Source organism: Macaca fascicularis, chromosome 7 (genome assembly GCF_037993035.2).
Source record: "Macaca fascicularis isolate 582-1 chromosome 7, T2T-MFA8v1.1".
Lineage (NCBI taxonomy): Eukaryota > Metazoa > Chordata > Mammalia > Primates > Cercopithecidae > Macaca > Macaca fascicularis.
The window spans coordinates 74,593,766-74,617,785 of record NC_088381.1 but is presented as its reverse complement, the minus strand read 5'-3'; the positions used below and the strand labels follow the sequence as shown (position 1 = coordinate 74,617,785).

At 46.0% G+C, this 24,020-nt stretch overlaps 1 long non-coding RNA gene across 1 annotated transcript in view; it reads right to left on the bottom strand.

Moving 5' to 3' along the window:
* Nucleotides 1-2,256: 2,256 nt before the first annotated feature.
* Nucleotides 2,257-24,020, bottom strand: part of LOC135971900 (uncharacterized) — a 36,926-nt gene continuing 15,162 nt past the window's right edge. Inside the window, exons 3-4 of the long non-coding RNA XR_010588271.2 lie at nucleotides 7,162-7,320; nucleotides 2,257-5,508 (exon numbers count right to left, since the gene is read on the bottom strand). This is a non-coding gene — a long non-coding RNA (uncharacterized lncRNA). The remainder of the gene's footprint in view (nucleotides 5,509-7,161; nucleotides 7,321-24,020) is intronic.

Genomic DNA, 24,020 nt, shown 5'->3' with positions numbered 1-24,020 from the left:
TCTGTGCCTTAAGGACATGCTCCTGCTGCAGATAACTAGCCAGAGCCCATCCCTTTGTTTCAGCCCATCTCTTTGTTTCCCATAAGGAATACTTTTAGTTAATCTATAATCTATAGAAATAATGCTTATCACTGGCTTGCTGTCAATAAATACGTGGGCAAATCTCTGTTCAGGGCTATCAGCTCTGAGGGCTGTGAGACCCCTGATTTTCTGTGTGTGTGTCTTTAATTCCTCTAACGCCACTGGGTTAGGGCGGCTGAGCTGGTCTCAGCACGGGAGTTTCCATCTCTGTGGAGTTGGGGTGCACCACCCTCCCAGCGCATGGAAGTCTTCCTGTTCACCCACTTGGAAGCTCTCTGAACACTGTCCTTTTGGGTTTTGTGGGTGATTCCTAGTCATGATTGATTACATCAATGGCCATACCAAATATGTTTATCTTTTTTTTTTTTTTTTTTTTTTGAGACAGGGTCTGACCCTGTTGCTCAAGCTGGAGTATAGTGGTACGATCTCTGCTCACTGCAACCTCCACCTCCCAGGGTCAAGTGATTCTAGTGCTTCAGCCTCTTGAGTAGCTGGGACTACAGGTGTGTGCCACTACGCCTGGCTAATTTTTTTTTGTTTTGTTAGTAGAGGTGTGTTTTTGCCATGTTGCTCAGGCTGGTCTAGAACTCCTGAGCTCAGGCAATCCACCTGCCTCAGCCTCCCAAAGTGCTAGGATTACAGGCGTGAGCCACCGTGCCCAGCCATCTTGTTTTATTTTCTTCTTGCATGTATCCTTTTCTGAAGCTTGAGCTCCAGGGCCCCTTCACTTGCACAGGCCCCTTCCGAGGGTCCCTACCTAATTCTGTATGACTTTCTTAAAAAGGACTCCCTTGTCCAGCCAATCCTACCAAAAGCTTCAGACTCCATAAAGTCTAAATCCATGTGTACCTAGAGCAGAGGACCAGGCTGCAATTAGTACATCCTGTGCCTGCCTCTGGCAGAAAGACAAACTCAGCATTTCTCCTGCCAGGCCACTTCTACAGGCTGTTGCTCTCCCCACCTCTTCAGGCCTGAGTGCTGAGAGGCAGCCTGGCCCAAGAGTCTTTGTGACTGCCCTGCTAACAGTGCCCTGGATTGGCAGGGAGGGGGTGTCAAAACTCCAAGAGCTGCCGTGTGTACTTCTCTTTTCTGGATACCTTCCACCTTGACTCTGTCAAACAGACATAAACATTCTCAATCAGCAACCACCCCACTCTAAACTACTCAGAAAAGAGGTTGAAAAACCAATAAGACTTCTGCAGAATCTCTTCCCTTTCCAATCTGCAAAACTAACCCTTACCTCTATCCCCTACCCCACCTCTTACCAGCCTGGGCAAATACAGTCAGCCCTCTGTATCTGTGGGTGCCGTATCTGTCACACATGTCCGTGTGAAGAGGGTCCACCAACAGGCTTTGTGTGAGCAACAAGGCTGTTTATTTCACCTGGGTGCAGGCGGGCTGAGTCCGAAAAAGGAGTCAGCAAAGGGTGGTGGGATTATCATTAGTTCTTATAGGTTTGGGATAGATAGACATACAAAGTACCTTCTTAAGGGCAGGGGAGAACATATCATATCAGTTAGGGTGGCACAGGAACAAATCACAATGGTGCAATGTCATCAGTTAAGGCTATTTTCACTTCTTTTTTGGATCTTCAGTTGCTTCAGGCCATCTGGATGTATACGTGCCGGTCACAGGGGATATGACGGCTTAGCTTGGGCTCAGAGGCCTGACATTCCTGTCTTCTTATATTAATAAGAAAAACAAAACAACATAGTGGTGAAGTGTTGGGGTGGCAAACATTTTTTTGGGGTGGTATAGAGAGACAATGGGCGATGTTTCTCAGGGCTGCTTTGAGTGGGATTAGGGGCAGCATGGGAACCTAGAGTGGGAGATATTAAATTGAAGAAAGATTTGTAGGGGTGATATTGTGGGGTTGTTAGAAGGAACATTTGTCATATAGAATGATTGGTGATGGCCTGGATGTGGTTTTTTATGAATTGAGAAACTAAACGGAAGGCGCAAGGTCCAAATAAGAGAAGGAGAAAAACAGGTATTAAAGGACTAAGAATTGGGAGGACCCAGACATCCAATTAGAGAGTGCCCAAGGGGGTTCAGAATAATTGTTTGGTTGGTTGGCAAGTTTTGGGGATCTATCCTTGAGTTTTTTTATGTTATCATACCAGGCCAGATTGATTCAGGTAAAAAAAAACACTGTTTATTTAAAAATATGGAGTCTTTTTTTTTTTCTTTTTAAAGCAGTGAGTAAGTCAAGGCCTCAGCAATGATTTTGGAGAAAAGAGAAATGCAAAGCCAGCAATTGTTTGTTAAAGAAGGATTAGAAACAGCTAGGAGAGAGTGACTGAGATTGATAGTGTGGTGGAGATAGCTGGGGAGAGGTAGAGGGTGGCATAAGAACAGGAATGAGAATAACAGTGAGTATAAAAGTAAAGAATAGGACTTCATCAGGGTGAAAGTATTAGAGTGTACCCTGTCAGCAAAGATTATCCACTTTAAGAGAGACTTAAGGGTGGGGGTTTGAGGTAAAACCAGGAGATATCAGTTACGATGGTTTGAAGGAAAAGTGTAAACCGGCAGTGTAAACAAGGGCAGGGTATTTACCAGTAGGGTATTTACCAGTAGTTGAGTATTTACTCCTAGTATGACTAGACATAAGATAGTAGGGATGACAAGTTTTTGCAGTGCAGTTCAAGTTGGGCTGGTGTCTGGAATGAGACTGAGGCCTAATGAAAAGGACTGTCCATACAGGAGCTTAAATGGGCTGTACTAGCATCCTGAGGACAGGCTCTAATTCTGAGAAGAGCAAGAGGTAAAAGTACTGTCCAGTCCTTTCTAAGTTGGAGGCTGAGCTTGGTGAGGTGTGTCTTTAAAAGACTATCAGTCCGTTTTACCTTTCCTGAAGATTGAGGACAGTAAGGGGTATGAAGGTTTTACTGAGCCTGAGAAACTGCTTGGTGATTTGACTAATAAAGGCCGGTCCGTTATCAGACTGTATAGAGGTGGAAAGGCTAAACCGAGGAATTAAGTCTGACAGAAGGGAAGAAATGACTGTGGTGGCCTTCTGAGACCCTGTGGGAAAGGCCCCTACCTATCCAGTGAAAGTGTCTACCCAGACCAAGAGGTATTTTATTTTCCTGACTCAGGGCATGTGAGTAAAGTCAGTTTGCCAGTCCTGGGCAGGGGCAAATCCCCAGCTTGATGTGTAGGAAAGGGAGGGGGCCTGAACAATCCCTGAGGGGCAGTAGAATAGCAGATGGAACACTGAGAAGTGATTTCCTTGAGGATAGATTTTCACGATGGAAAGGAAATGAGAGGTTCTAAGAGGCGGGCTAGCGGCTTGTAATCTACATGGAAGAGGTTATGAAATGACGACAGAATAGAATGGGCCTGTGAGACTGAAAGGAGATATTTTCCTTGGTCCAAGAACCATTTGCCTTGTGTGGGGAGAGATTGACAGGTGGAAGTTTCAGTGGGAGAGTAGGTGGGAGTGACCAATGAGAAGGAGAAAAACTGGCCATGAGGGACAAAAGTTGGAACACTAGCTGCTTCTTTAGCTATCTTATCAGCATAAGTGTTGCCCTGAGCAATGGGATCTGATGCCTTATGATGGCTCTTGCAGTGAATGACTCCAGCTTCCTTTGGAAGTAAAGGGGCCTTGAGAAGAGTTTTTATTAAAGAGGCATTAATGATTCCTTGCATAGCGAGGAAACCTTTTTCAGTCCATACAATAGCATGGTGGTGCAGGATATGGAAAGCATATTTAGAGTCAGTATCAATATTGACGTGTAGTCCCTTTGCAAGAGTGAGGGCTCAAGTTAAGGCAATGAGTTCGGCTTGCTGAGAGGTAGTGGAGGAAGGCAGCGTGGTAGCCTCAATGATAGATGTGGAAGACACTATAGCATAGCCTGCCTTTGCTGGTGAGTGGCAATTAGGCCTGGTGGAACTGTCATCGATAAATCAAGTGTGATCAGGGTGAGGAACAGGAAAGAAGGAAATATGGGGAAATGGAGTGAATGTCAGGTGGATCAGAGAGATACATTCATGGGGGTCAGGTGTGGTATCAGGAATAATGTGGGGGCTAGCCTAAAACAGTAAGGTCAAGTCGTTTGGACAGAAAGGCTACAGGGCACAGTCCCGGCTCTTGTGTAAGAATTCCGATTGCACAGCCCTGCACTTTAGCTGTGTATAATGAAAATGGGTTGGGATGAGTGAGGGAAAGCTAGTGTGGGAGCAGATTTTAGGGCTGTTTTTAAGAAATGGAAAGAGAAGTGGGGAAAGGATTTAGGATCTATGGGGTCAGCTAGGTCTTCTTTTTTGAGTTTATATAATGGTTTCATTAGGATGGCAAAACCAGGTATTTAAAGGTGAAAGTATTTAACCATGCCCAGGAAGGAAAGGAGTTGTTGTTTTGTAGAAGGGGTTAGGGTTTGGAAGATTAGTCAGACACAATTAGCAGGGAGAGCAGGTATGTTTTCATGAAGAATTATGCCGAGATAGATAACGGATGAGGAAGAAATTTGGGCATGACTGAAGTAATGGGGGCTGTCCGTGAAGCCTTGCGGCAGTACAGCCCAGGTAGTTTGCTGAGCCTGATGGGTGTCAGGGTCAGTCCAAGTGAAAGTGAAGAGAGGCTGGGATGAAGGGTGCACAAGAATAGTAAAGAAAGCATGTTTTGAGATCCAGAACAGAATAATGGCTTGTGGAGGGAGGTATTGAGGATAGGAGAGTATATGGGTTTGGCAGCATGGGGTGGATAGGCAAGACAATTTGGCTGATAAGGTGAAGATCCTGAACTAACTTGTAAGACCTGTCCGATTTTTGAACAGGTAAAATGGGGGAATTGTAAGGAGAGTTTATAGGCTTTAAAAGGCCATGCTGTAACAGGTGAGTGATAACAGGCTTTAATCCTTTTAAAGCATGCTGTGGGATGGGATATTTGTGTTGAGCAGGGTAAGGATGATTAGGTTTTAATGGGATGGTAAGGGGTGAATGATCGGTGGTCAAGGACGGAGTAGAGGTGTCCTACACTTGTGGGTTAAGGTGGGGAGATACAAGGGGAGGATGCGAAGGAGGCTTTCAGCTGGGGAAAAGGGCAGCAATGAGGTATGGCTGTAGCCTAGGAATAGGCAGGGAAGCAGATAATTTAGTTAAAATGTCTTGACCTAATAAGGGAGCTGGGCAGGTGAGGATAACTAAAAAGGAGTGCATAAAAGAATGTTGTCCAAGTTGACATCAGAGTGGGGGAGTTTTAAGGGGTTTTGAAGCCTGGCCGTCAGTACCCACAACAGTTATGGAGGCAGGGGAAACAGGTCCTTGAAAAGAAGGCAATGTGGGGTGGGTAGCCTCCGTATTAATTAAGAAGGGGATGGACTTACCCTCCACTGTAAGAGTTACCCAAAGAATCTGTGATGATCCAGGAGGCTTCCGAGGCAATTGAGCAGCATCAGTCTTCAGCCGCTAAGCCAAGATCTGGGAAGGAGTCAGTCAGAGAGCCTTGGGCCAGAGCTTTTGGGGCTCTAAGAGTGGCTGCCAGGTAAGCTGGGCAGTCTGATTTCCAGCGGGTCCTTGCACAGATGGGACATGGCTTGGGAGGAATCCCGGGCTGTGGGCATTCCTTGGCCCAGTGGCCAGATTTCTGGCACTTGAAGCAAGGTCCTGATGGAGAAGCTCCTGTAGGAATGCTTGACTGCTGTGGCTTAGGCATGTGTGGCTTAGGCATTTTGAAGTTCTTGTGTGCTGGAGATGTGGCTAGGGTTTCTCTCACAGTTGGGGCAAGGACTTGCAGCTCAGAAATATGTCGCTACTTGGCTGCCTCTATTCTATTATTGTACACCTTTAAGATGAGGTTAATTAAGTCCTCTTGTGGGGTTTGAGGGCCATAATCTAATTTTTGGAGCTTTATTTAATGTTGGGAGTGGATTGGGTAATAAAATGCATATTGAGAATAAGACAGCTTTCTGACCTTTCAAGGTCTAGGGCTGTAAAGCATCTCAGGGTTGCTGTCAAATGAGCCGTGAACTGGGCTGGGTTTTTATATTTGATGAAAAAGAGCCTAAATGCTAACTGATTTAGGAGAGGTTGGATAAAGAAAAAGGAGCATTCACTTTGACTATGCCTTTAGCTCCAGCCACCTCTTTAAGAGGAAATTGTTGAGCAGGTAGGGGAGGGCTAGTTGCGGAACAAAACTATAAGCCGGACAGGGTGTGAGGAGGGGAGGTGATAGAAGGATTACAGGGTGGGGGAGTGGAGGCTGAGGAAGAATTGGAGCCTGATTCAGCCTGGCAGGGAGCGACCTGAGGAGGACCAGTATGGGGAGGAGGGCAGAGGTCAAATGGGTCAGTAGAAAAGGAAGATTGAAAAGACTCAGTGACACTTGGGGTTGGGACTGAGGGGACAGGCGGGAGGAAAAGAAGGATTTGGGACAAGTAGCATTGGAAACAGAGACTAGGAAGGGACTGATGTGTAAAAGAATGCCTGGACGTCAGGCATCTCAGACCATTTGCCCATTTTACGACAAGAATTACCTAGACCTTGTAGGATGGAAAAATCAAAAGTGCCATTTTCTGGCTATTTGGAACCATTGTCGAGTTTGTATTGGGGTTAAGAGGCATTGCAGAAGAAAATAAGGGGTTTAGGTTTTAGGTCAGGTGTGAGTTGAAGAGGTTTTAAGTTCTTGCCAGGCTGAGGGAGAAGAAGGAGGAATGGAGGGTGGAAGGTTGCCCATAGTGAAGGAGGCAAGCCCAGAGAAAAGAGAGGGTAGAGACATGGAGAGAAGGGGTAGGGGGTACTTGCCCCCCAGGAAAGTGGTGCTTGCCACTAAGGGTGAAGGATCAAGGCAGGCTTCCCCGCGGTGATCAGACACCTCTGAAACGTGGGTGAATAATCAAGCAGACATCCCCACAGTGATTAAACATTAAGGGAAGACTGTCTTCCCGAGTCCGTGACTGGTGTCAGAGTTTTGGGGTCACGGATAAAATGTGTCTCCTCTGTCTCTACTAGAAAAGGAAAGGAGTTGAAATTAAGAGAAGGGAGAGATTGAGGGATGGCGCCAAGATTGAAAGGAAAAAGAGGCTGAGGGATAGTGAGAGAGGTTGGAGAAGAGAGTAAAAAGAGGCTGCTTACCCGATTTAAAATTGGTGAGATGTTCCTTGGGCTGGTTGGTCTGAGGACCCAAGGTCATAGGTGGATCTCTCTCACGGAGCAAAGAGCAGGAGGACAGAGGATTGATCTCCCAAAGGAAGTCCCCCAATCCGAGTCACAATCCAAATGTCACGTGCGTCCCTGTGAAGAGAGTCCACCAACAGGCTTTGTGTGAGCAATAAAGCTGTTTATTTCACCTGGGTGCAGGCGGGCTGAGTCCAAAAGAGGAGTCAGCAAAGGGTGGTGGGATTATCATTAGTTCTTATAGGTTTGGGATAGGTATACAAAGTATATTCTTAAGGGCAGGGGAGAATATTACAAAGTACCTTCTTAAGGGAGGCAGAGAATATATAGTATCAGGGTGGGGCAGGGACAAATCACAATGGTGGACTGTCATCAGTTAAGGCTATTTTCACTTCTTTTTTGGATCTTCAGTTGCTTCAGGCCATCTGGATGTATACATGCAGGTCACAGGGGATATGATGGCTTCACTTGGGCTCAGAGGCCTGACAGTATCTGTGGGTGCCGTATCTGTGGATTCTGTATCCATGGACTCAGCCAAGCACAGAACAAACATATTTGAAGGGTCATGCACGGTGGCTCACACCTGTGATGTCAGCACTTTGGGAAGCTGAGGCAGAAGGATCACATAAGGCCCGGAGTTTGAGACCAGCTTGGGCAACATAGCAAGACCCCATTTCTACCACAAAAAAAAAAAAAAAAAAAAAAAAAAAAGAAAGCCAGGCATGGTGGTGCATTCCTATAGTCTCGAGGGAGGCTGAGGTAAGAGAATTGCTGGAGCTCAGGAGTTCAAGGCTGCAGTGAACTATTGTTGGTGCCACTGCACTCCAGGCTGGGTGACAGAGTGAGACCCTGTCTCCAGAAAAAAAAAAAAATTGGAAAAAATTGAAAAAAACATTGTGCCTGTACTGAACATGTACCTTTTTCCTTGTCATCATCTCCCAAACAATACAACGTAACAACTATTTACGTAGCATTTAGATTGTATTAGGTATTATGTGTAAAATCTAGAGATTTAAAGTATATAGGAGGATGTGGGTAAGTTATATGCAAATACTAAGCCATTTTATATCAGGGACTTGAGCATGTATGGATTTTAGCACCCAATGAAGGTACTGGAACCAATCCCCCACAGATACTGAGGGCTGAAGCACCGTGTTTAGCACACAAGCTTTAACTGTCCTACTGCCTGGCCCTTGGCAGGCCTGACTAGTTGATCACAGAACTCTTTCCAGGTGGGCTTCTATGCAACCACTACTGATAGATCAGAATGGAAACCTATTTCCCTCCTAATGAAACTCAGATCTAAGTTATTGAACAGGCAAATCTTTTTCAAGGGAAAAGGACGAATGCTTGCAATAAATTCCATCTATGTTGACTACAGGGAGGTCAATTCTAAGAATGTATTTTCTTTTTTTGTTTTTTGAGACAGTCTTGCATTGTCACCCGGGCTGGAGCGCAATGATGTGATCTCTGCTCACTGCAACCTCCGCCTCCCAGGTTCAAGCCATTCTCCTGCCTCAGCCTCCCATGTAGCTGGGATTATAGGTGCCCGCCACCACGCCCGGCTAATTTTTTGTGTTTTTAGTAGAGACAGGGTTTCACTATGTTGGCCAGGCTGGTCTCAAACTCCTGACCTTGTGATCCGCCCACCTCGGCCTCCCAAAGTGCTGGGATTACAGGTGTGAGCCACCATGCCCGGCCTCTAGGAATGTATTTTCTATTTGATCAAATAAGGGGAAGCCTCAGGAGATCTTGTGGTACATCCTGTGACAAAATGGGATAATCACTAACCTGGAACTGGAAGTCCTGCTCTGTTCTGGGCAAAATGAATAACTTCCTTATTCTGCATGGGGGATTACTACATATGTTAAGTGATCTTGAGAAAGTGAGTGGGCACTGGGCGTGGTGGCTCACGCCTGTAATCCCAGCACTTTGGGAGGCCGAGGCAGGTGAATCACAAGGTCAGGTGATCAAGACTGTCCTGGCTAACACGGTGAAACCCCGTCTCTACTAAAAATACAGAAAATTAGCCAGGCGTGGTGGCATGAGCCTGTAGTCCCAGCTACGTGGGAGGCTGAGGCAGGAGAATGACGTGAACCTGGGAGGCGGAGGTTGTAGTGAGCCGAGATCACACCACTGCACTCCAGCCTGGGCGACTGAGCAAGACTCATCTAAAAAAATAAATAAATAAATAAAAGAAAGTGAGTGGATTAGTGAGGGTTCTCGAGAGGGACAGAACTAACAGGATAGATGTATATATGAAAGAGAGGTTTTTTTAATTATTATTTTTTATTTTTCTGAGACTGAGTCTCACTCTGTCACTCAGGCTGGAGTGCAATGGCGCAATCTCAGCTCACTGCAACCTCCATCTCCTGGGTTCAAGTGATTCTCCCACCTCAGCCTCCCAAATAGCTGGGATTACAGGCACCCGCCATCATGCCTGGCTAATTCCTGTATTTCTGTAGAGACAGGGTTTCACCATGTTGGCCAGGCTGGTCTTGAACCCCTGACCTCAGGTGATCTGCCTGCCTCAGCTTCCCAAAGTGCTGGGATTACAGGCATGAGCCACCGTGCGCGGTCGAAAGGGACTTTATTAAGGAGAATCGACTCACACCATCACTAGGTGAAGTCCCATGATAGGCTGCAAGCTGAGGAGCAAAGAAGCCAGTAGAGGCGCAGTCCCCAGAACTGCAAAAGTAGGGAAGCTGACAGCGCAGCCTTCAGTCTGTGGCCAAAGGCTGGAGAGCACCTGGGAAACCACTGTGTTGTCCAAGAGTCGAAAGGCTGAAGAACCTGATGATGTTTGAGGGCAGGAAGCATGCACCACGGGAGAAAGATGAAGGCTGGAAGACTCTGCATGTCAGCTCCTTCCGCGCCTTCCACCTACTTTATTCTCACTGCGCTGGCAGCCCATTGGAGGGTGCCCACCCAGATCAAGGGTGGTTCTGCCTCTCCCAGTCCAATGACTCAAATGTTAATCTCTGGCAGCGTCCTCACAGGCATACCCATAAACAATACTTTGCATCCTTCAATCCAATCAAGTTGACACTTATATTAACCATCACAGTGAGGGTGATAAAGCACCATTCACAAGAAAAGGAAGAAAGAAATCCAGAGATACCCTCGTGGGCTTTTCTTTTTTTTTTTTTTTTTTTTGAGACAGGGTCTCACTTTGTCACCCAAGATGGAGTACAGTGGTGCAATCACTGCTCACTGCAGCCTTTACCTCCCCGGGCTCAAAGTGATTCTCCCACCTCAGCCTCCCGAGTAGCTGGGACTACAGGTGTGCGCCACCACACCTGGCTAATTTTTACCTTTTGTACAGATGGGGTTTCACCATGTTGCCCAGGCTGGTCTCCAACTCCTGGGTTCAAGTAATCCTCTCACCTTAGCCTTCCAAAGTGCTGGGATGACTGGTGTGAGCCACTGTGCCCAGCCTTTTTAAAATTTATTTATTTATTTTATTTTATTTTTTTAGAGGCAGGGTCTCACTATGTTGCCCAGGCTGGAGTGTAGTGGCTATTCATAGGCAGAATCCCACTACTGATCAGCACAGGAGTTTTGACCTGCTCCATTTCTGACCTGGGTCGGTTCACCCCTCTTTAAGCAACCTGGTGGTCCCCCGCTCCTGGGAGGTCATATATTAATGCTGAACATAGTATGGACACCTGGTTGGCATAGAGCACTACAGCCCAGAACCCCTGGGCTCAAGCCATGCTCCTGCTTGAGCTAGGACTACAGGTGTGCACCATTGTGCCCAGCCTCATGGGGTTTTAAATGGGGGGCCATGGTGAACTGTTCCCAGAACCTGGAGCAAGAGTGTCCCTCTCTGGTGGCAAAAGCAGTAAAAAAGGAGACGATGGACAAGCTTTTGGGCTGCAGACAGAACCCATAACCAGCATCTTCCAAGTCTAGTCTCGGCTGCTGAGGCGCTGACACCTGCAGAGATGGTCCCACTGCACCTGTACAGATGGTGTCCGACTTCCAATGCTTCCATTCCAGATTTTTCAACTTTGTGATTGGTTTATTAGGATGTAGCCCCAACTTAAGTCAAAGAACTCCTTATGACTTACGATGGGGTTATGGTTTCTACTGAAGGTGTAATTCTTTCACACCATCATATAGTCGAAACATCTGAAATCAAATCATTATCAGTCGGGGGACCGTCTGCTGTGCTGCCCACAATAAATGTATTTTCCACATACAACGGGTTTATGGGGCTGTAGCCCCTTGTGAATCGAGGAGCATCTGTATCATTTCCTATTTCAGTTGTTTCTCTTGGCAACCCCTTCTCTTGTCCTCTCAGACTGGCTGTTATACGCCTCCTCCACTATCCTCAGTCCCCCAACTACTTTGCCAGCGGGTGAGGAGGCTGTAGCGGGGAAGGCAGGAGACCCAATAGGTGGGTGGAGGAAAGGCAGGGAGGTCGCCATCCCTCACCCTCTGCCTCCTCCTTTGAGAAAATACAGGCCGTCAGGCAGGAGCCATCCAGCTCCCACCAAACCGGGAGGGGAGGGGAGTACAGTGTTCTCTGGTTTGGGACTTGGATCCCCCCACATCTGTGGTGTCAGCCATCACTGTCCTCTTGCTGGCATCTTCAGCCTCACCTCTGCTAGCTCCCTTTCCTCAGCATAGAAATTTGCTAAGGGCATTCCCAGCTTAAAACAAAACTAAACTAAAACTAAGGCGGGGTGCCTTAGTTTAGTTTTTTAAAGAACAGTTTTGGCAGGGCACGGTGGCTCACGCCTGTAATCCCAACACTGGGAGGCTGAGGCAGGTGGATCGCTTGAGGTCAGGAGTTTGAGACCAGCCTGGCCAACACGGTGAAACCCTGTCTCTACTAATACAAAAAATAGCCAGGCATGGTGGCGTGTGCCTGTAATCCCAGCTACTCAGGAGGCTGAGGTACAAGAATTGCTTGAACCTGGGAGGTGGAGGTTGCAGTGAGCCGAGACGGTGCCATTGCATGCCAGCCTGGGCGACAGAGTGAAACTGTGTTTATGTTTGTTTGTTTGTTTTTGAGACACAGTCTTGCTCTGTCGCCAGGCTGGAGTGCAGTGGCGGGATCTCGGCTCACTGCAACCTCCGCCTCCTGGGTTCAAGCAATTCCCCTGCCTCAGTTTCCCGAGTAGCTGCTACTATAGGCATGTGCCACCACTCCCAGCTAATTTTTTTTTTTTTTTTTGTATTTTAGTAGAGACGGGGTTTCACCATGTTGGCCAGGGTAGTCTTGATTTCCTGACCTAGTGATCTGCCCGCCTTGGCCTCCCAAAGTGCTGGGATTATAGGTGTGAGCCACCGCGCCCTGCTGAAACTGTGTTTTTTTTTTTTTTTTTTTTTTTTTTTTTTTTTTTTTTGAGACGGAGTCTCTCTGTGGCTCCCAGACTGGAGTGCAGTGGCGCAATCTTGGCTCACTGCAAGCTCCACCTCCCGGGTTCACGCCATTCTCCTGCCTCAGCCTCCCGAGTAGCTGGGACTACAGGCGCCTGCCACCACGCCCGGCTAATTTTTTGTATTTTTAGTAGAGACGGAGTTTCACCGTGTTAGCCAGGATGGTCTCGATCTCCTGACCTCGTGATCCACCCGCCTCGGCCTCCCAAAGTGCTGGGATTACAGGCGTGAGCCACCACGCCCAGCCTGAAACTGTGTTTTTTAAAAAACAAAAACAAAAAACAAAAACTGAAACCCAAATCTCGAAATCCTTCCTTCCACCTAGTGTCTCTCTCCCTCTTTCTCCTTCTTGGAAGGGAAGTCTACACTGGGTGGCCCCACTTGGCGACCTCCCTGCCTTTCCTCCACCCACCTATTGGGTGTCCTGCCTTCCCTGCTACAGCCTCCTCACCCGCTGGCAAAGAAATGAAGAAACAGACCCTGCCCGGGTCACTGATGGCCTCTTGATTGCCAGATCCCTGGGACACCTTCTGGTGCTCGTTTACTTGTCCACTTTGTAGCTTCCCCCCATAGTCATCCCCCGGACACCTCTCTCCTGGGACATCTCGCACTTTGCGGGACAGCTCCTTCTCTGTCTCCTCTTAGGGGCTCTTAGGTCCTCATGTCCTCCAGGGTCTTGTCAACGATCCCTCCTCATAGCACACTCTCTCCTTGAGCAAACTTATCAGACTCATGGCTTCTACTACTGCCTCTGTGTTGAGAACGTTTAGTAACAAGCAACATGTCAAACATGCAAAATAATCACGTATGAACCAAGGATACCGTGTAAAGGAAGACAGGTGAGGGAGAAAGAAAAAACACTGATAGTCCGGGCGCAGCAGCTCCTGCCTGTAATCCCAGTACTTTGGAGTCTGAGGTGGGCGGATCACAAGGTCAGGAGTTTGAGACCAGCCTGGCCAACATGGTGAAACCCCATCTCTGCTAAAAATAATAATAATAAAAATAGCCGGGTGTGGTGGCATGTGCCTGTAATCCCAACCACTTAGGAGGCTGAGGCAGGAGAACCGCTTGGACTTGGGAGGCAGAGATTGCAGCGAGCCAAGATGGCAACACTGTACCCCAGCCTGGGCAACAAGAGTGAAAACTCCATCTAAAAAAAAAAAAAAAAAAAACGGTCCAGGCACAGTGGCTCATGCCTGTAATCCCAATACTTTGAGAGGCCGAGGTAGGTGGATCACCTGAGGTTAAGGTCAGGAGTTTGAGACCAGCCTGGCCAACATGGTGAAACTCTGTCTCTACTAAAAATACAAAAATTAGCTGGGCATGGTAGTGGGTGCCTGTAATTCCAGCTACTTGAGAGGCTGAGGCGGGAGAATCACTTGAATCTGGGAGGCGGAGGTTGCAGTGAGCCAAGATTGCACCATTGCACTCCAGCCTGGGCGACAAGAGCAAAACTCCATCTCAAACAAACAAAAAAAAGAAAAAACACTGATAAGACACTTGAGTTCCCCAGACAGTCCTTCTATATGACTGTGGGCAAATTAACATACCACCCAAATCCTGGACTTCTCATCTACAGAACTGGGATAAAAATAGTACCTACTTCATAGGGTTGTTATGAGGATTAAGTAGGATAATTCTAGAGCAAGCACCCCGTGCGTGAAGTTGCCAACATTATTTATGACTGTCTCTGTTGTCACTTGCAGGGGTAGAGAAGCAATGGGCAGGAGTGAGATTAAACTAAGAAATGGTAGTTTGGATTCAGGTTTTCAAACACACGAGGGCAGTGGACTTCTAGGGTCTGTTTGCCCAGGCATTCTTAATTTGAGAATGCAGGTATCACTGGTCTGTGAGCCTAGGAGCAGGCAGCCCCTTCCTAAGGCTGCTGCTCTCTTTCTAGCCATCTGGATGACCTTGCGAGCACCTGACGGGGTGCATTCGGCAAGTGGCTGGCCAGCGAGTGGCTGGCCAGGATGCCCTACGTGCATGTCCCAGCATTCCTGAAATAGCCACCCTGCAGTAGGGGGAGGTGCTGGTAGATGAGAATGTTAAATAGCTTGGAGCCTGGAAGGGAAAAGGTCACCTCTGGGGTTGTGTCCTTGGGGAGGGAGACGCAATTGCCAGAGAAAGGAGTCCCTAAGAAGGATATTGAAGCTGCCCTGAGCACTTGTGCAGTTGCCGGGTCCTGGGTTATACTCCACAGGATCCAAAAGGGCACGTGGGGTGGCTGGAGTGGTGTCTGGAGCCAGCTTGTACAGGCTCATGAGAGCCCAATTGTTAAATTCTCAATAATTTTGCAAGCCAGTTGTTACACACAGTCATTATTAAAAATTAAGTTATATAAACTTATGATTATATTAAAAGACTCAAACTCATCACTTTCCAATTATTTTACTATATTTTACTAGTATCTGTGCATTTGAGGACATTTATGTCTGTTGCATCTATATGATGGAAATATCATAGATGGAAATACACAACTCTGTTCAGTGATGCCGTGTTGGTAGTTTGAAATTGGCCATGGTGGAAATATTTACACTACTGAAATCAGCAAATGCTACAAGTTAGTACACATACACACACATACCCTACTGGAGCCGGTTGTTAAACATTTGCCAGCACCTCATTGGACAAACTGATTTCTTTCTTTTTTCCCCACGAGATGGCATCTTGCTCTGTCACCCAGGCTGGAGGGCAGCGGCGCCGTCTTGGCTCACTGCAACCTCTGCCTCCTAGGTTCAAGCAATTCTCCTGCCTTAGCCTACCAAGTAGCTGGGATTACAGGCACATGCCACCATCCCTACATAATTTTTGTATTTTTTAATAGAGATGGGGTTTCGCCATGTTAGCCAGGCTGGTCTTGAGCTCATGACCTCATGTAATCCACCAACCTTGGCCTCCCAGTGTTGGGATTACAGGCGTGAGATACTGCGCCCGGCCCAAACAAACCGATTTCTAGGAAGTTTGTTGTTAGCCATTTCCTGTGTTTCAGTATTAGCCATCTGCCCCAGATAAACAGGGCCTGAGTTCCACTGCAGTTTTTTGGGTCTCCCTAATCCAATATCTGAGTGAGCTACCTTACACATCCAAATCTCACTAGTCCTACCCCAGCCAGAGACAAGAATGATGGTGGCCATCATTCATCACTTATCACATGTTGCGTCCATGTTCAGCTGAGTTTTTTGTTTTGTTTTGTTTTGTTTTTGTTTTTTTGAGACACAGTTGTATTCTGCCGCCCAGGCTGGACTGGACTGCAGTGGTATGATCTTGGCTCACTGCAACCTCCACCTCCCAAGTCCAAGCGATTTTCCTGCCTCAGCCTCCCTAGTAGCTGGGATTATAGGCACATGGCACCATGTCAGGCTAACTTTTGTATTTTTAGTAGAAAAGAGGTTTCACCACATTGGCCAGGCTGGTCTTGAACTGCTGAGCTCAAGTGATCCACCCTCCTTGGCCTCCCAAAGTGCTGGGATTATAGGCATGAGCCACCACATCCGGCCAGCTGAGTATTATTTATTTATTATTATTACTTTTTGAGACAGAGTTTCGCTCTTGTTGCCCAGGCTGGAGTGCAATGGTGCTATCTCAGCTCACTGAAGTCTCCGCCTCCTGGGTTCAAGCAATTCTTCTGCCTCAGCCTCCTGAGTAGCTGGGATTACAGGTGTGCACCACTACACTTGGCTAATTTTTATATTTTTAGTAGAGACGGGGTTTCACCATGTTGGCCATGCTGGTCTCGAGCTACTGACCTCAGGTGATCTACCCACCTTGGCCTCCCAAAGTGCTGGGATTATAGGGATGAGCCACCACACCCAGCCAGCTGAGTATATTTTAACCAGCACATTACCATGAGGTTGGTACTAAGCTGTTACTCTGCCCGTTTTACAGATGATGATAAAGTGAGCCACAGAGAAATCTGGAAACTCTCCCAAGGCAACCAGCTAGGACAAGGTTGGAGGCCTCACTTAACCACTAGCTCTACTGATAAACAATAGTCTGATCATCTGATAAGGGAATTTAATTAAGTGGTTCGATTGCCACTCTTTCATGCTGCCAACCTTGACTTCAGCTTTCAAACACCACAGGGCATGGTTTCATGTAGTTTTATTGTTCTTACTCACAGACAATAAAACTTTGGACTCTCAAAATGTGGTCTATCCTAGGTCTTTAGGAGACTTTTATGAGTAAACAAGACTGTTCTAGAGTTAATGATCCACTATTTCAGTTGATGTAGGGCTTCTAAATCAATTAGGGGTTGAGATCCAACTATAAAACTGACTGGGCCGGGCGCGGTGGCTCAAGCCTGTAATCCCAGCACTTTGGGAGGCCGAGACGGGTGGATCACGAGGTCAGGAGATCGAGACCATCCTGGCTAACCCGGTGAAACCCATCTCTACTAAAAAAAAAAAACAAACAAAAAACTAGCCGGGCGTGGTGGCGGGTGCCTGTAGTCCCAGCTACTCGGGAGGCTGAGGCAGGAGAATGGCGTAAACCCGGGAGGCGGAGCTTGCAGTGACCTGGGATCCGGCCACTGCACTCCAGCCTGGGCGACAGAGCGAGATTCCGTCTCAAAAAAAAAAAAAAAAAAAAACTGACTGAGTTCAAGACCTGGCCATCTTCCATAAGAGCTAAAGAGAGTAAAATTCTTGTCAAAAGTTACATAGTTCGGCCAGGCGCGGTGGCTCATGTCTGTAATCCCAGTACTTTTGGAGGCTGAGGCGTGCAGATCACCTGAAGTCAGGAGTTCGAGACCAGACTGACCAACATGGAGAAACCCCGTCTCTCCTAAAAATACAGAATTAGCCGAGCGTGGTGGTGCATGCCTGTAATCCCGGCTACTTGGGAGGCTGAGGCAGGAGAGCATCGCTTGAACCTGGGAGGCGGAGGTTGTGGTGAGCCGAGATTGCGCCATTGCACTCCAGCCTGGGAGGCAACAAGAGTGAAACTCTGTCTCAAAAAAAAAAAAAAAAAAGTAAAAGTTACATAGTTCGTAAGAGATGAGGACAGAATATTAACCTGACTGATTCCAGAGCCCCTGCTCCAGGGAGAGGCAGATGATGGACTATTAGGCTTCTAGTAAAAGAAAAAAAAAAAAAACCTTGGGAGAAATGATAGTCAAAGGGTACAAATCCTCAATTAGACAGGAGGATAAGTTTTTTCTTTTTTTTTGAGATATATTGCACAGCATGGTGAATATAGTAAATAATAATGTGCTATACATTTTGAAGTCACTAAGTGTAAATTTCAAATGTTCTCACTATAAAAATTATAAGCATTTGAGGTAACAGATATGTTAATTAGCTTGATTTAATTTTTCTACATTGTATTCATAAATCATAACATACTTTAGTTTTTGTTTTTTGTTTTTAAGAGATGCGGGTTTCACAATATTGCCCAGGCTGGTCTTGAATTCCTGAACTCAAGTAATCCTCCCACCTTGGCCTCCCAAAGTGTTGAAATTACTGGAGCTCCACCCATAACATCACTTTGTAACCCACAAGCATATACAATGGCAATTTGCCAATTTACAATTTAAAAATATCTTGTAGAAGAATATTTAATGGCAGAGAAAAATGCCCTAAAGTATTAAGTAACAAATGAAGGCTAAAAAAAATAGCTATTTTATCAATTCTTGAGAACACATTGTTTTTCACATTTAAACATACCTGAAATCAGGGTGAATAAAAATCAATTCTAGATGGATTATAGGTATCATTGTAAAAGTTTTTAAAAAGTCCAAAACTTCTGTACTTTAGGAAGATATTATAGGAGTTTTTTGTTTGTTTGTTTGTTTGTTTTGAGACAGAGTCTCGTTCTGTCGTCCAGGCTGGAGTGCAATGGCGCGATCTTGGCTCACTGCAACCTCCACCTCCTGGGTTCACGCCATTCTCCTGCCTCAGCCTCCTGAGTAGCTGGGACTACAGGCACCTGCCACCACGCCCGGCTAATTTTTTGTGTTTTTAGTAGAGATGGGGTTTCACTGTGTTAGTTAGGATGGTCTCATGATCTCATGATCTGCCCTTCTCAGCCTCCCAAAGTGTTGGGATTACAGGTGTGAGCCACCGCGCCTGGCCTATAGGAGTTTTGAAAAAGGCATAAGTCGGCCGGGAGCGGTGGCTCAAGCCTGTAATCCCAGCACTTTGGGAGGCCGAGACGGGTGGATCACGAGGTCAGGAGATCGAGACCATCCTGGCTAACATGGTGAAACCCCGTCTCTACTAAAAATACAAAAAACTAGCCGGGCGAGGTGGCGGACGCCTGTAGTCCCAGCTACTCGGAGGCTGAGGCGGGAGAATGGCGTGAACCCGGGAGGCGGAGCTTGCAGTGAGCCGAGATCGTGCCACTGCACTCCAGCCTGGGTGACACAGCGAGACTCCGTCTCAAAAAAAAAAAAAAAAAAAGAAAAGAAAAAGGCATAAGTCTTCTAGAAGATACTGTAGGAGAATACCTTCACAATCTTGGGATAGGAAAAGATTTATTACATAGGACATAGAAATAATAAACATAAAAGATATGTTGGCTGAGCATGGTGGCTCACACCTGTAATCACAGCACTTTGGGAGGCCAAGACAGGTGGATCACCTGAGGTCAGGAGTTTGAGACCAGCCTGGCCAACATGGTGAAATCCTGTCTCTACTAAAAATACAAAAATTAGCTGGGTGTGGTGACAAATGCCTGTAATCGCAGCTATTCAGGAGGCTGAGACAGGAGAATCACTTGAACCTGGGAGGCAGAGGTTTCAGTGAGCTGAGATCATGCCACTGCACACCAGCCTAGGCAACAGAGCAAGACTCTGTCTCAAAAAACAAACAAACAAAAACAAAAGATATGTTGACCTAGAGGAAGAAAGCGAGGGAAAATCATTTATAAAAATAGAGAGTTTATCTGGGCCAAGTTGAGGACTGTAACCCAGGAGCACAGATTCAAGTTGCCCTGAATAAATGCTCCAATTAGCAGTCTTTACAGATGGGTTTTTTTTTTTTTTTTTTTTTTTTTTTGAGACAGAGTCTTGCTCTGTAGCCCGGGCTGGAGTGCAGTGGCCGGATCTCAGCTCACTGCAAGCTCCGCCTCCCGGGTTTGCGCCATTCTCCTGCCTCAGCCTCCTGAGTAGCTGGGACTACAGGCGCCCGCCACCTCGCCCGGCTAGTTTTTTTTTGTATTTTTAGTAGAGATGGGGTTTCACCGTGTTAGCCAGGATGGTCTCGATCTCCTGATCTCGTGATCTGCCCATCTCGGCCTCCCAAAGTGCTGGGATTACAGGCTTGAGCCACCGCGCCCGGCCACAGATGCGTTTTTAAAGGAAAAAAGGGGAAGCCGTCCCTAAATGGTCTACCAAGAATTTACATTAAAATAACATAAGCTATTGATTAGCTAGCCATTGATTTTTTTGTATCAGAAATTCCAGGACATGAAGATAACAGAAAAGGCAAAAAAAAAACAAAAAAAACAAAAAAAACAAAAAAAACCCCACAAACAAACAAACAAACAAAAAAGCAAAAATGCTTTTAAACAGTTGCCCCAGGCATGAATGTGGGAGGGCATGGGGAGCTGTGACTGAAGTCCCATACTCAAGTCTCTTGGGGCCTGATCAATTTCGTATACCTCACATAGACTGTTCTGAGCTATTTTTCTTTTCTCAGGTCAATAAGTTGGACTACATTAAAATTCAGAGTTTTTGTGCATCCAAAGATGTGTTAAAATATAAAGCAAGCCACTGAGTAAGAGGACATTTGCAACACAAACATCCAAAAAGGAGACTCAACTGGGCACTGTGGCTCACGCCTGTAATCCCAGCACTTTGGGAGGCTGAGGCAGATGGGTCACTTGAGGTTAGGAGTTTGAGACCAGCCTGACTGACATGGTGAAACCCCATCTCTACTAAAAAAACAAACAAACAAAAAACCAAAATTAGCTGGGCATGGTTGCGTGAGCCTGTAATTCCAACTACTTGGGAGGCTGAGGCAGGAGAATTACTTGAACCTCAGAGATGGAGGTTGCAGTGAGCTGAGATCTCGCCACTGTACTCCAGCCTGGGTGACAGATCAAGACTCTGTCTCAAAAAAAAAAAATAAATAAATAAGGAGACTCATATCAATATGTATATCAAGGCTGGGTGTGGTGGCTCAGGCCTGTAATCCCAGCACTTTGGGAGGCCGAGGCAGGCGTATTACCTGAGGTCAGGAGTTCAAAACCAGCCTGGCCAACATGGCAAAACCCTGTCTCTATTAAAAGTACAAAAACTAGCTGGGCGTGGTGGTACACATCTGTAATCCCAGCTACTGGGGAGGTTGAGGCAAGAGAATTGCTTGAACCTGGGAGATGGAGGTTGCAGTGAGCCGAGATCCCACCACTGCACTTCAGCCTGGGTAACACAGTGAGACTCCGTCTAAAAAAAAAAAAAAAAAAAAAAGAAAGAAAAAAATGCATATCGAACTCCTACAAATCACAAACAAGCAGAAAAGCCAATGGAAAAATAGGCAAAAGATTTGAAACAGGCGCTTCACAAGAGAATATCCAAATGGCTAATAAATGGCTAATAAGCATATGAAAAGGAACTCAATCTCATTAGTCCCCAGGGAAATGCAATTTAAAAATCACACTGAGGCCGGCGCGGTGGCTCAAGCCTGTAATCCCAGCACTTTGGGAGGCTGAGGCGGGCGGATCACGAGGTCAGGAGAACGAGACCATCCTGGCTAACACGGTGAAACCCCGTCTCTACTAAAACATACAAAAAACTAGCCTGGCGAGGTGGCGGGCGCCTGTAGTCCCAGCTACTTGGGAGGCTGAGGCAGGAGAATGGCGTAAGCTTGGGAGGCAGAGCTTGCAGTGAGCTGAGATCCGGCCACTGCGCTCCAGCCTGGGCGACAGAGCGAGACTCCGTCTCAAAAAAAAAAAAAAAAAAAAAAAAATCACACTGAGCTCCCACTATACCCACCAGAATAACTAAAGCTGAAAAGAATTACAATGCTAACTGTTATCGATGCTGTAGAGAAACTGAAATTCTCTTACTTTGCTGGTAGAATATAAATTAGACGATCAATTTGAAAAATTGGCAGTGTCTATTAAAGCTAAACACTTCATATGTGTATGTGTATGGCCTATGACCCAGTAATTCACTCCTAAGTATTATCCCACAGAATTTTGTATATATGTACAGAAGATAAGTGTAAGAACGTTCATAGAAGCATCATTAGTAATAGCCCCAAACTGTAAACACCTGATGTTCATCAATAGTAGAATGCAAATAGTAGAAAAAATTATGGCAGGTTCATAAAATGCAATTTTAGGTAGCAACGGAATTAGTAAATTACAGCTACATGCAAAAACATGAATGAATTTTATGATGTAATGTGGAGAAAAAGACACAACAGAGTATATACTGTATGATTTTATTTACATAAAAATAAAAATGAGAAAAATCAATTATTTTAGTAGAAGTTAGGATAGTAGTAGTGACCTTTGGGGAACTTTGAAAAATAATGTCTAAGAGAGCACTTAATGACGGTTTCTGGGGTGCTGGTAATGTTATGTTTTCTCTTCTTTTCTTTTTTTTTTTTTTTGAGACAGAGTCTTGCTCTCTGTCTCCCAGGCTGGAGTACAGAGGCACGATCTTGGCTCACTGCAACCTCTGCCTCCCAGGTTCAAGCGATTCTCCTGTCTCAGCCTTTAGGGCCTCACCTCTTAATACCATCTCATTGGCCATTAATTTATTTTTTATTAATTTATTTTTTTTGAGATGGAGTCTCGCTCTGTTGACCAGGCTAGAGTACAGTGGCATGATCTCGGCTCACTGCAACCTCTGCCTCCCAGGTTCAAGCGATTCTCCTGCCTCAGCCTCCAGAGTACCTGCGATTACAGGCGTGTGCCATGATGCCTGGCTAATTTTTTTTGTATTTTTAGTAGAAACGGGATTTTGCCATGTTAACCTGGCTGGTCTTGAATTCCTGACCTCAAGTTATCTGCCTGCCTCGGCCTCCCAAAGTGCTGGGATTACAGGCATGAGCCATCACACCTGGCCCAGCCATTAAATTTTAACACATGAATTCTGAGACATTTAGACCTTAGCGGTGAGAGTAAAATAAAACAAGTTGAAACAGAAAAGCTTAATTACTCACAGGCTTTTGTTAAAAGACCTGTTGAATGACACCTTTTGGTTATTAGGAAATTGAACCCAGGAGGCAGGAGTGAAATTCAAGACGCAATGCTGAGTAAAGAAACTGGCGTGACTGGGTGCGGTAGCTCACACCTGTAATCCCAGCACTTTTGGGAAGGTGAGGTGGGAAGATCCCTTAGAGCCCAGGAGTTCAAGACCAGCCTGGGCAACATAGGAAGACCCCTGTCTCTATTAAAAAAGAAAGAAAGGTGCAAACATGTTTATAAATCTACTTGAAAAAAAAAATGAGGAGGCTTAGAACGCCCACTGGAACTAAAATATTACAGACTAATAAAATGAAAGATGGGAGAATTGGAGAGAAATAATCTAAGTTTCTCATATTTTTAAGAAGGATAAATAAAATGAGTTTTAAACTTTGTAAAGTCAAGAATTTAATTTCTCCTTCCTTTCCCTCTTTTCTTTCTTTTCTTTTCTTTTCTCCCTTCCTTCCTCCCTTCCTTCCTTCCTTCCTTCCTTCCTTCCTTCCTTCCTTCCTTCCTCCCTCCCTCTCTTCCTTCCCTCCCTCCCTCCTTCTTTCTTTCTTTCTCTCTCTCTTTTCTCTCTCTCTCTTTTTCTTTATTTCTTTCTGATACAGGGTCTTGCTCTGCCACCCAGGCTAGAGTGCAGTGGTGTGATCATGGCTTACTGCTGCCTTGACCTTCAGAGCTCAAGGGATCTCCCTGCCTCAGTCTCCTGAGTAGCTACAGGTGTGTGCCATCACATCTGGCTAATTGTTTTTTTCAATTTTGGTAGAGATAGGGTCTTGCTATGTTGCCCAGGCTGGTCTCAAACTCCTGGCCTCAAGTGATCCTCCTGCCTCAGCTTCCCAAAGTGCTCAGATTATAGATGTAGGTTCCCAAGTCTGAATTTAAACTAAACAGGTAGAAATAGAACATATCATTTCCATACCAGTAAGGGAGGTAGACGAGAATAAAGAAATCTTGGCTGATCCTATAGAAAGCTTAAAAGGATGTGAAAAGAAGCAAAAGAAGGCCAGGCATGGTAACATGGGTGTATAGTCCCGACTACTTGGGAGCCTGAGGTGGGAGGATCCCTTGACCTAGAAGCTTGAAGTTGCAGTGAGCTATGGTCACACCACTACACTCCAACCTGGCCAACAGAGTGAGACTTTGTCTCTGAAATAAATAAATACATAGATAAGCAAAAGAAAACCATGGCAAATAGAAAGTGCAAATAAAGAGATAGAAATGTAAAAAATATTCAGCAATCTCCATAAATGTGAACAGTGTAAATATGTTTATAAAAGACAGAG